Raw genomic sequence first — 13,312 nt, forward strand, 5'->3', positions numbered from 1 at the left:
ATTAAACTTCAAGTGATTTTTCCCCTTCATATCGTTCAGGGTGTGGCAAAACCTAATTTAAATACCTGTAGAAATATTATTTTTATGCAGCACCTGTATACCAACACAAATGTTCTTTTTTTATCTGATTGCCATTATTCCCATACACCAATAATCCACAATACTGTCAGCTCTTTGAAATGTTAATGTTTTAACTTTGTAAGAGAACTCAGATAAAGTGACAGGGCACAGGCTCAAGGGGAGGGCCACTGCAGCTAACACAACACAGGACAGGAAAAAATGAAGTCAGGTACACATGTAATAGTTTTCTGATCTGATCCTTCAAAGACGTGAGATATATAGAATAATTTTCTAATTGCTACATATTTGAAACACTTAATGTGCAAAAATCATGTCTACCTAAAAAACACAGGATCAAAGTGGGAGCTGACCTTGGGTGCTGCCCTGCCTTGCTGATCATTCCTAGGGTGGAGGTAACAGGCACCTTTGACTGCTTTTCTCAGAACTGAACCTGCTGCACTGACTTGATTAATCACAGTCCCAAACCCCAGTCTGTGCCTGTGAGCCAGCACAACCATGCAGTCACACATGTGTGCATGTTTCCAGGCTCCAGGGATTCAAAATCTGTTCTAAAGCTAACGGCATAAGGAGGAAGTGACGAGCTTTAGGCTTTCCTATTGCTAGTATGGAAGAGGGGATCTTCACAAGCTCTTTAGAAATCAGTTAGGAGTAAAATTAATGTATTTCCGGGGCAACGGGGATACATAATGGAGATTTATAGTCATCTTTAGATTTCTAAAGGAAAGAAAGAGTGCTTAGGAAAAACATAACCGAAACTAGGGAACATACAAAAGCTCTCTATACTTGAAGTACTATGATGAGAAATGATTAAGGAATAATAGATTCTCCCTTAAAACATTCTGCACTATTCAGGTTTTACTTGATTAGGTGGATTTTTAAACTTTCCTATGTGTTCATGTAAGTGAAAACCTTACCATGTACAAAATATTTGTTGTTTAATAAAATAATTGGTTTATCTTTCAGTAATGAAGTTTATTTCCCTCGTGTTTTAAAAAACATTGCTATGATATAATTTTTATTTACTTTTTTGTTTATTTTTAAAACAGAGTATTACTCATTAGAATTTTCTGGACTTGTACCTCACATTTTAGAATAGACATGCTTTGAACTCTGAGATCAACAGCTTTGGCTTCTTAAATGCTAGATGGAAAGTCAGGTGACACCATGGATACCTAGATTCATTATTATGCTTTCAATCACTACATTTATTTTAGCAACATGGATAATGGATATGGTGAATTTAATGGATAAGGAGTCTTTTTCCAACATCAGGTTCCCTTCGAGCATCTGAAAATCATCATTTTTTCCCTTCAGCTCTGGAGATTCAGTTACCGGAAAGATGTTGGCAAAGACTCTCTCCAGGTCTCTGGATATTGGCTCAGTTGAATAAATGAGACAAATGCAGTTTTGTTAGTGGCATTTTTGAAGGTAACAGAGAACTTCAAGGCCAAGTAGACACGTGGACCCTGGTAAAACAGAAGGCACACAGTGCCATCGAAGCTGCAGTTCTTCACCAAAGAGACATCTGATAGCAGGGTTTGGAGATAGCACTGTTAGTGGGCCCACTAACACATTACAACTCTGCAAGTGCAAGGGATTCTTAATCCTATTTTATGTTGTTGAATACCTTGATCTCTACAATCCAAGACCTTTAGTCATCCCGGATCGTGTCTCTCAAGTAGGGCTCTTTGTTCACTCTTGGTAAATTCCCAGGTTTCCCAGTCACTTTATTTTTAATCATTTATGTATATTTCTCTCTGTTTCTCTCGTTCTCTCTATCTGTCTCTCAGCCTCTGTCTGTCTGTATATTCTTCTCTCTGCCTCTCTCTGTCTCTCTGTCTCCCTTTGTATTTCTCTGTCTCTGTCTCTGTCTCTGTCTCTGTCTCTGTCTCTCTCTCTCTCTCTCTCTCTCTCTCTGTGTGTGTGTGTGCATGTGTGTGTTTGTTCGGGAACACAATGTAGAAGTATATTGATGCCAAAGTCTGTGTATTTCTTCAGAAATGCAGTTCCATGTAGTTTCAAAATTCCTGGTATAATTTCTTGGAAATCTTGTAAAGCACTCCTTGTTTTCATAAGCAGAAACATCACTCAGTCTCTTCTATGCACATTTAATCCTTGGTGATATAAATGTCTGCTGAATATGAGAATAAAAATGTAGAAAGGCTTCTGATTTTAAATGTTCCTACACAATAATTTTCCAGTAAATAAAAATATGACATAGCAATATCCTTTCTGCAAGTTAAAGACTACATAGGAAATAAATAAGGAATTAGTAAATGTGTTTGCACCTTAGCATTTCTTCTAGGTCCTACCCAATCGTTACCTACATACTGCCAGGTAGGCCTGGCTAGATATAAAAGGGAGTGTTTAGACTCTCTCTATGCCTTTTTTTCTTCCTGACTTTCTTCTCTCACTCCATTACTACATCTCCCCTTCCTAGATGTATTCCTGACTAGCCTCCTCCTCCCCTTATCTCCACCCTCTTCTTTGTCTCTACTGTTTTCTTACCTACACTTCCCATGACCCTAAACAACTCTATTCTACACTAGACCCATCTTATGGCTCTTACCTTGGAGGAATGGATGCCTCTGCATGGGTCTGCTGAGAAATCCCATCACACAAAACTGTGTTCCATAAAAATATATCCTTGGATTTATAAAACACAGCATTTGGTGTACTAATTTCGTTTTGCAAACTGGCAGGTTCACATTTCCTGCCACCTCACACACTTTCCAGCCATTTTCTTGATATTCCTTTCTTCCCAAACAGGGGCAAGTTGGAAAGACGACCTCCCACCACTCACAAAAGAAGTCCTCCCACCACTCACACATTAGTCAGGATAAAAGGCCACTGGTCTCTATTCAGCTCACATCCACCCCCTCTAGTTTCCTTGGCAGCAGAGGTATTCATAGCCTACAATATTGGCCTTTCTAGCTGACTCCTCCTCTTAGGACCTCTACCCTTGTGTGAGTTCTATTTCTCTTCCTATGATGGTTTCTCTCTCACTGATAAAAAATACTAGGCCTAGGTAAATCATTCTACCTTTGGCACTGGCTCCACAACTCAGGTGTTGGTCATAGCTCAACCCCTAGTTTATCTCCTACTGTCCTGACAAACTGCACTAGTTGACCATTCCATTCTTAATTATTAACTTATCATTGGGTTTCTGGAAGTAATAAGGTTAATAACTCCTATTCTCACTCAAAGATAATGGCTTCATTGCTATTTTTAACCTCTGTATTGGGATGTCTCCTGGTCTTAAAGGCTTCCAAATTTGTTTCCAATACCTGAAAGATAATAACTCTAAATGGCCTCTTAACCGCACATTGAAAAAACTTTTACAACGCTCACCAGCAATGTGAAAAATGGAAGGGTTCTATGTATAGGATTTTGCCCACCTTCCCTCACAACCACTTTATTCCTTGATCCAACTACCTTGCTCTCTGCTCCCTGAACCTTTATCTCTCCAGGTCTTGTTTCACTGCTGTTGACAGCTATTTGGTTTAGCAGAAAGTCTTAAATTTCTGCCTCCTTGGAATTTTTTACTTCTTATTTCTTTCCATTCTGATATACCCTAGCTCTAAGCCAGCTCTGTCGTGAGAAGGAGGAGCAGAGATGCTCCATGGGCCTGCCTCAGATGTGCCACACCACCATTTAGACTGCACTGCTTAGATCATGCTGCTTGGAACCGCACAGTCGCAGAGGCTGCTTGAAGTGACAGGGAGGAAATCTCCTAACATTAAAAAATAATGACCTGGCCACCAGCAGAACATGTCTATTTGTATCTTTGCACGTTTTCCTCTGCTGATACATAGCCATGCTTCTACAGGAAACTGTCATTCAGCTCAGAGATATAACAAACACCAGTGGAGCTATAGCTACAGCACCATCTTGGATGAAGGCAACCCATGACTTTTTGCCATCTTTGTTATGTGTATTCCTCACATGACATCTCTCATTACGAGAACGGCCTGAATTAAAGATGCCATGGACACTTAACAATAAAGATAAAGGTTTCATACTATTTCTGTCTAGCTGTGGTAAATAATTTTAATACTCATTTAAAGATTTACAACAGTAAATATGATCACTGCCTTAAATATGTGTTTAGCCAATGTTTTGATGCTGTTATTACTGAAAACATTAAGTCATAATCTCTGTGCTTCCTTGATACTAGTCAGAACCAATAATTAAAAACAGACATAGATTGTCTAATTCATATATATGTAACATCCTCTCAATCGTGTCAGAAATCTGCTTTTTATAACATGAAATGTTTAAGATTACTAGGACAGATAGAGACCTCCAAATCCTCACAGATACCTGGCACAAGATCTCCAAGATGATGTCAGAACGACAAGTGTCTCTACCTGGATTACGGTACAATGGCCACTATGAGAGATGAGGTCATTTTCTTGCCTGCTGCCAGGGCTCACCCTAATCTGTAGACAAACAGAGGACACCCAGAGAATTAAATGTCTCATATTGCCTAGGACAAGGTGAGTCATTGCTCCAAAATTCCTTCTCTACTGGAGAGCCTCTCATCTTCCAAGCCTGATGGGCAGACTACCTTTGCATGAGTTGTGATGGAGAACCCAGGGACCTGGATAAACTGTTTAGGTAATGATCTACAGACTAACCTATGTCATTTTAATTAATATATTAAATTTAGATTATAATTTATTCTTCCCAGATTTCTGATTACATTGAAGCTAACTAATGAAAGTGTGACAGCTAAAAACAGACAACTAGACCCTTACCCCAAGGTAACCCACTAATATATTTGGTCATTAGTCTATTCACTAACTAATTAAGAATATCAGATCTGTTATTAAAATACAAAGGTTTGCCTTGCTCATAGACTTCATGGTAAAGGATATACAAGTTCAGATGAACTTACACAGATGAAATCTTCTGATAATTCCTTACCTAACCTGAGTTTTCAGTTACTAAATATTTCATATTTCTTCCCCTTACTATGTCATTGTTGTATTAGGACTTTAACAGTTTAAAATTTTAATTCTTATCAAGGAAGTTTTGATAAATTAGCCTAACCATAGTAAAACATTCCACTATATGACCCAACTTTAATAATCACAAGTTCAAATTTTGTTTCCTTTGATTGTCTTCTAAATATATACTTAAACTGTATCTCATGCTATATTTAAACTATCATCTATAAAAGTTACAAATTTAAGTTCCCTTTGGCCGTCTTCTATCTACAGACTTGATGTTTCATACACTAAATTCATGTGATCAACAATCAAATTCACAAGAACATCAAATTTTGATTGACTTTTTAATGCACACCTAAAAATGCTTTTCATTATACTAAATTTATACCTATTCATTCTCCTAGCAAGAAGCCCTTCTTTCTCCTTCTGCTCTGCAAAAGACTTTTGTCTTCCCTAAGCTCAGTTTAAACACTGTTCATGGTATTAACAAGCATCTCTTTTGTAAATTCATACGCTCCAGGAAACACACTCAGATCTACCTCTCATGGACCAAACAGGCTCCATCTTCCAATCAATAGCCAAGTTTCTAACTGTTACCTATTCCTCTCCTGTTCCCTGGGTTTGAAACTCTCATCTCAACCACCAAGGCTTAAGGGTTTCAAATATACACTTATGAAAACTTATTCTTCCCCAAACTTACTTAACTTTATTTTCTACCTCGTGTGTGTGTATGTGTGTGTGTGTGTGTGTGTGTGTGTGTGCACGTGCGCGTGTGTGTGCATGCATGTTAAGTGTGTGTGTTTCTATGTTTGTGTGTGGTTGGGACTGGTGGCATACATGAGGGCACATGTTTCAGCATTTTGACGAATCCGGGCATTTACTAAAACTCTATATCCAGGACAGTCCAGGAGAGCAACCCACAGAAGCTCCAGCCTATTCTCATAGAAACAAGTACTTTTCTGGGCCTTCACCTTCCAAACTACAAATGGACAGACCCCAAACTGCAAGGAAACTTAGAAATCTCCTAAGACTTGACCAGCATCTCTATCCCCATTTTCTTAGGTTTCCTAGAGAAATATCACTCCAAAGTCAGCAAGAAGCAGCTAAAGGTCACATTGAATCTATTGCTGATACACCATCACGTCTTTCTAGTTTCTCCTATTTTTTATTAGACAAAAATGGAGGAATTTTAGCACCTTAACGTGCTTTCTTTTAGGCTCCACCAAACAGATATTAGCAAGAGCCAGGTAGGCTTGGCTTGCAATAAATTGGACTTTTGGCCTCTCTTCTCTTTCTCTGACTCCCTTCTACCCCTCCCTGTTCTCCACATGTGGTTGGCTGGCCTCATCTCTCTGTCTCTCTTTCTCTCTCTGCCTCTTTCTCTCTCTGTTTCTCTCTTTCTGTCTCTTTTTCTCTGTGTGTGTCTTTGTCTCTATCTCTCTGTCTCTCTGTCTCTCTGTCTCTCTGTCTCTCTCTGTCTCTCTGTCTCTCTGTCTCTCTGTCTCTCTCTCTCTCTCTCTCTCTCTCTCTCTCTCTCTCTCTTCTTCTACTTCTACCTACCTCCCCTTCTTCTGCCCTAACTTACTTAACTTTATTTTCTACCTCGTGTGTGTGTGTGTGTGATTGTGTGTGTGTGATTGTGTGTGTGTGTGTTTGTGTGTGTGTGTGTGTGTGTGTGTGCACCATGACCACATGTAAAGGTTACAGAAAGATTTGGATTGTCAGTTCACTACATGTGCATGTGTACATATTCTAGAGAGCAAACTCAAATTGTCAGGCTTCAACAGCAAACACCTTTGTCTGAATTGCCAGGGTGGGAGGATGCCTAGGCAGGCCTCACCTGCTCAGAAGGGGAGAGGAAGAATAGAGGAAAGTTTGTGGGAGGGGTGGTGATTTGGGAGGGGGACAATGAGCATAATGTAAAGGGAAGAATTAAAATATAAAATTAAGTTTTAAAAAGTTAAAAATGATTTTCATATATATATATGTATATACATACATACACACACACATATATATATATATATATATATATATATATATATATATATATATATATATGTTCTTGTAATAAATATACACGTCAGGAAACTGATAATATCATGGGTCTGTATTTCATTATAGGGGAGTTTTTAAAAAACAATTGTATAAATATGAAGGGAAACTAGTGACAGACTAAGTGTCTTAATAAGGCTTTTAATTCTGTGAACAGAAACCATGAACCATGCAAAACTTATAAAGATCACATCGAGTTGTGACCGACTTACAGGTTCACAGGTTCAGTCTATTATCTTCAAGGTAGAAGCATAGAAGTTTTAAGGCAGACATGGAGCTATAAGAGTTGAGAGTTACACTTACATTATGAAGGCAGCAAGCAGAAGATTGAATCTCAGGTAGCTAAGATGTGGTTATTAAAGACCACACATACAGGGACACACATACTCCAACAAAACTACATCACCAAATAGTGCAACTAGCTGGGCCAACCATATACAAACCACTGAACTACATGGTGATGCTAGTAAAAGCTGAGATGTGAGAAGTGAATGTGAGGAAGGATAAATATCCCTAAAGTCGTTTTGAGAAAGGCATATGGAATCAAGCTTCTGCAAGAGGGGCTTCTCTACACACACACACACACACACACACACACACACACACACACACACACACACTATATATATATATATATATATATATATATATATATACTTTTTTCAAATAAGGTTAACTAGTAATAAGACAATGGTTTCTCCACAGGACACTATAGCCAGACAAGTACATTGTCCAGTGCCAGATTGGGATGTCTACTTTGAATTTACTTTCCAGAAAATTCGCATACAGTCCATCCCATTACAAACCTTCTTGGTTACCATACAGAATTTGAGAGTAAGACCCTATTGCTGAGGTCAACACATGGTTAAGTCAAAGAACAGAGTGAATGTATCGAGCATTGACCAATAAGCTTGCTTCTACTGTGTACCTTAGTGGATAGCTTTCATAGTACCAGACTAAATGAAGCAGGCTACTGCAGAAGAAGTATAATCACCACTTTGTCAAGCTTGGAAATACTTTCTGACAATGAATACTTCTGATACAGTGATGAACTGCCTATCATGAGAATTACCAACATTTTAGTTGGATTTGAGTCCCAAAAGGAAACCTATAATTGGCACAGTTTTCTCTAGTAGGATCCTGCAACTAAACAGGGCCTTCATACTACTTGCACAGTGACCACTATTACCATGCTAAGTCTTACTGATTTAAATCAATCCATAATTCATAATCATACCAATAAATTTGTGTACCATGAAAATATTCAAAGAATAGAAAATCTTGCATACCCTTGCATAAAATGTATAGGTATATTTTATTGTTTAAATGGGAAGGCAGAAATTCTTGTTTATATTATATAAGTTGATATATGCAATTTTCAGTTTTAGCACATATGGTATTTTCTGTGTAAAACTATGTGGCATGGAAATAATCATATACAAAATAGTTGATAGATTCCATAAACCTTTTGGATGGTTCTGTCCATGGATTCATGGTTATTAAATAATTAAAATACTGCATATCGAAGAAAGTACCATCATGATATACATTAATGCTTCTGTGACCTTGCATGAAGGAAGGATACCAGTAAAGGCAAAGTGAGTAATGTATCATGATTCCAAATTGCTTCCACCAATACACTATGTAAATTTTATGATATTTCCTTTAACCATATGTGGGTCTTACTTGAAAAAGAGAGCTCAAATTTTTGAAATGCATAAAATAATATAGAAAACAATATTGAAATTAATCATTTTTTGGGCTCCGGTTTCTTTTTAAAAACTCTAAAATAGGAAAATGATGAACTTAGGTGTTATATAAATTTCTGTTTAATCTATGAGTTACTTTCTTGCGAGAGAGCAGTCTTAGGATTAAGTACTTAAAATTTGAACTTTATAAACAATGCTTTAATCATCCACTTGTGATATATGGGTGATTTTGGAAGCAGGTTTATAGTATAGAGAATCATTTCTCTGAGGAAAATAAAACTGTGAGAGAACTAAGGTTGAAAAAGTAAGAGGACTACTTCTAAAAGCAGTCCTGTAGCTAAATAAAAATTAAATTTCAGACAATATCTATGAGCTTGTGAGAGAATATTTGTAATACTTATTTCATCCTCATGTGTTTTCTAAAAATGTTAAATCTATTATTTTATAGTTGGCTATTGAGACAACTGGAAACTTTGGCTTTGAATGCTCTATAGGTCTTGACAAAAATATATACAAGAATTCTTGGTGAAAATTTGTGACTGAAAAGGATGATTCATTAGAACCCCAGGGATGGACAGAAGTTGGAAGACTTCTGATCACAAACGTATTATTTATTATTAGTTGACAATATTTATTTCCTTAACTACCCTCTCTGATTTTGCAACCAAAATATTTTAGGAGTGTTCTGAAACAAGAATTTCTTAGTTCAGTTCATATATGAAGTCAAAGAAAGAAGTTCCACACTGGGACGTGGTGATTTGCCAGGCAATGGGAAAACTATATTTTACCTATGTCTTTACATATATATGATATTTAGTTCCATTTTTTGGGGAGAAATTGTTGCTTTGCTATCAAAAAATAACATTTGAGTAGTAAGTATGACTAGGGAAATATTATAAAAATCCAAGGACTGAAAGTGACTAAAGATTTAGTACAATTTAACAAAAAATATATTACACGGCCTGAAGGTAACATACAAAAAGTGAAAATCATTACTACTAGGCTGCAAAAATTCAGAATTGTGGTATAAGATATATGATATATATATATGTATATGATGTCAAGAAGAACTTGCTCACAGGGGCCTGGTATGGCTGTTCCCTGAGCGATTCTATCAGGACCTAACCAAAATAGATGCAGATAGAGTCAATCATCAGACTGAGCCTTACAGACACCAATGGAAAACAAATATATTTGTTTGTAAGAGAGGAAATAAATACTTCAGGAACAGGATTAATTTTATTATAGAAAAAAACATAACCTATCAAAGATTAATAGAAAATTGCAGACAAAAAATCTTTAATATGGTAATACAAGTTGAACTGATCATTTTTAATAGTTTAATAGTGTGTTAGAGGTTGAAGCCTTTTTAGTGTAATCATCCTAGAAGGAGGCTTCAGTGGTTGCTTTCACAAGGAACTGATTTGTACAATATGCGGATGTGAAAAAAAAACTTTTAAGAATAAACTATCGGCATGGGTAGTTTTGAGGCATACATGCATTCAGAGGTAAACAGGACCCACCATTTGTGCTGAATGTTTTATATCATACAGTACATTTCCACATAGTACAGACCCAGTGTTCTGGCCTTACTGAAAACAAGTATATTTCTTGGCAGTGATCTGAGAGTACTAATGGATATAAATGTGGGAAGAATCTGGATCTAGGGCTGTTAAGAGCACTGCTACCTCCTTGGATTCTGAGGAAAATGACATGGTCATTCTTACATTGAAAGAATTTTTCAAGTTACTTGTCATTAATTTTTTAATTCATCATTCTATTCATTTACACTTCAAATGATATCCCTTTTACCTGTTATCCCTCCACAACGCCCCATCCCATTCCTTCTCTCCCCATTCCCTTTGCCTCTATGAACGTGCCTCTCTACCCATTCATCTACTCCTGCCTCATCACTCTAGCATCATCCTAGGTGTGGTCTTAGGAATCCAGAGGACCAAGGGCCTTTCCTCCTGTTGATATTAGATAAGGCCATCCTCTGCTACACAAGAATCAATAGCCATGTGGATCTCCAGGTATACTCTTTGGTTGGTGGTTTACTCTGGTAGCTCTGGCTGGTCTGTTTAAATCATATTGTTCTTTCAATGGGGTTGCAATCGCCTTCTGGTCCTTCAGTCCTTCCCCTAGCTATCCCATTGTGGTCTCCAAGGCTCAGTCTGATGATTGGCTATATCTGCATCTATTTGGTTAGGTGGTGATAGAACCACTCAGGGAACAGCCATACCAGGCTCCTGTCAGCAAGTGCTTCTTGAAATCAGCAGAAGGGTTGGGGTTTGGTGTCTGCAGAAGGAACAGATTCCTTGATAGGGCAGTCTCTGAATGGCCTTGCCTTCAGGTTCTATTCCAATTTTGGGGCCCGTCTTTCCTGTTGTCAGAAATTTTAATTTCTAGATTAAAATATTTGAGATTGGTGGGTGGCCCCATCCCTCAACTAGTGGTGGTGCCTATCTAGTGCAGGTGGTATCTAGAGGTCCTATCTCCCTTTTTGGGGTACTTTTGCTAAAGACATCCCTGTTTGGTCCTAGGAGCCTCTTGTTTCCCTGGCGACCGGGAATTATTAGGAGATACACCAGTTCTGCAGTCCCCACTGCTAATTATTTCCATTCAGTTTCCTGATTTTCTGTATTTTTCTTCTATTGCTTCCAATACCTGATCTTGTCCTGTCTTTTCCCCTCTCCCTCCTCTCTTCCTTCCAGGTCCCTCCCTTCCTCTATCTCCTGTGATTATTTTGTTCTCCCTTCTATGTAGGATTTATGCATCCACATTTTGGTCTTTTGTCTTCTTAACCCAGATATCACTCAACACTGTGTCCACACACAATTGAATGAATAATGAAAATATGGTACATTAACTCCATGAAATGTAACTCACTTCTTGAAATAATAAAATCATGGAACTCTTACTTAAGTGAATAGAACTATGAAAAAGTCATCCTGAGTGAGAAAAATCATCCTGAGTGAGGTACTCAGAACCCCAAAGAAAAATTTAGGATGTTATCACTTAAAATTGCTTCTTAGGTTTTGTTATTTTTGTCTTATTTTTTTTTCAGATTTGAGGACGGAACCCAGGGCCTTGCCTAGCAAGTGCTCTACCACTGAGCTAAATCCCCAACCCCTAGGTTTTAATCCTTACTAATGCTTGTAAGAATCCTTAAATCCTCAGTGGTAAGATATAGAGTGAGGAACTAGAAATTATAGAAGGTTTTCCTGAATAACTAAAAACATAATTAAATCTGGAGACATGTGGTGTAATGTGGTAGTTGAATGGGAATATTAAATGCAGAAGTGGAGGAAAGTGGGGTAAGGGACACCAGAATCTGTGGACTATCTGAAGAATGTTATAGAAAAGTATTACAGTAGAGGCTCCTTAATATATAATATGTTAATGCTATATTCTTAAAACACATCATATAATAATGGGGAGAGTACAACCTAACTGCCATCTCTCACAAACAAAATACCCTCCAGTGCCATGTATGTGTTACATCTATTTGGGTTTTGATGACTGAGATCACACAGAAACTCCCAAACAACTTACATTCCTATCCACATCATTGGTTGGTTTACAAAAACAGATGGCAAAACCATATTGATGGAACAACACTTACCTATCGCATTGAACATGAAGAAGTTAAGTTGGTGACTAACTGGAGTATTCACCCCTTCCAGATAGTGTTCATGGATTGGAAAATTTATTCGTACTTCCTGAGGAGAAAAGGAAAGGTGAACATAGCTGAAATCTTTCAATTTACAATGGTGGACTGGCTACTGTGTACACGAGTGCAATAGTTGTACAAATGTGATGAGAGTAACAATTACATGAAAGGATTTAATGCCCAGTCCATGAGACATGTTCCTGACATACCTCATATGTCCAAGAAAAGAGAAATAAGTAGATTGTGGACCAAGGGGCATATCAAACACCATTTTTCTGCAAAAGCAATATACCAATTTAAAGAATCCTAAAGATATTCTGTTCTTCCCTTCAATAAGTATATTACTCAGCCATGATCACAGAAGCTGCAATCTGTTGTTGGTGGAAACAAAGGCAGAGACACATATCTGAACACTGTGTAGAGATTAAGAGAAATGTGTTAACTCAGTTGTAAATGCAAATTCTCTATTAATACTCTCCCTTCACCTCTCATGAATCTTTTTCTTGGGAGAAAACTGAGAGCTCCTGGTAATGGAAAGAATGTAACAAAGAACCAGTGTCTTTCAGATGTAACAGACGTGACTAACTCACATATGATCTCACATAGAACATGACATCATGATATGGTTTCCATAGAGTAAAGTGAATTGACTCCCACTACTGAGGGAAATAAATAAACATGATCTGCCATCTCTAACCATGAAGCTATTTCCAATATAGAAAGGTTCCTAAAGGAGAAATTAATTTAATATTGTGGAGTCTAATTGATTATAGAAATCGCACTTATGGAAGGTTTTATTGAAAGCAGTAGACAGGCAAATCATATGAACTCAAATGTAT

The 13,312-nt window shown here is 37.5% G+C and overlaps 1 long non-coding RNA gene across 5 annotated transcripts in view; it reads right to left on the minus strand.

Moving 5' to 3' along the window:
* LOC134483413 (uncharacterized) overlaps positions 1-13,312 on the minus strand; it is a 723,689-nt gene that overhangs the window by 490,682 nt on the left and 219,695 nt on the right. For all 5 annotated transcript variants that reach the window (XR_010060293.1, XR_010060297.1, XR_010060294.1 and 2 more), the window contains exon 23: positions 12,426-12,522. This is a non-coding gene — a long non-coding RNA (uncharacterized LOC134483413). The remainder of the gene's footprint in view (positions 1-12,425; positions 12,523-13,312) is intronic.

The sequence above is a fragment of the Rattus norvegicus genome, chromosome 1, assembly GCF_036323735.1.
Source record: "Rattus norvegicus strain BN/NHsdMcwi chromosome 1, GRCr8, whole genome shotgun sequence".
NCBI classification, from domain to species: Eukaryota; Metazoa; Chordata; class Mammalia; order Rodentia; family Muridae; genus Rattus; species Rattus norvegicus.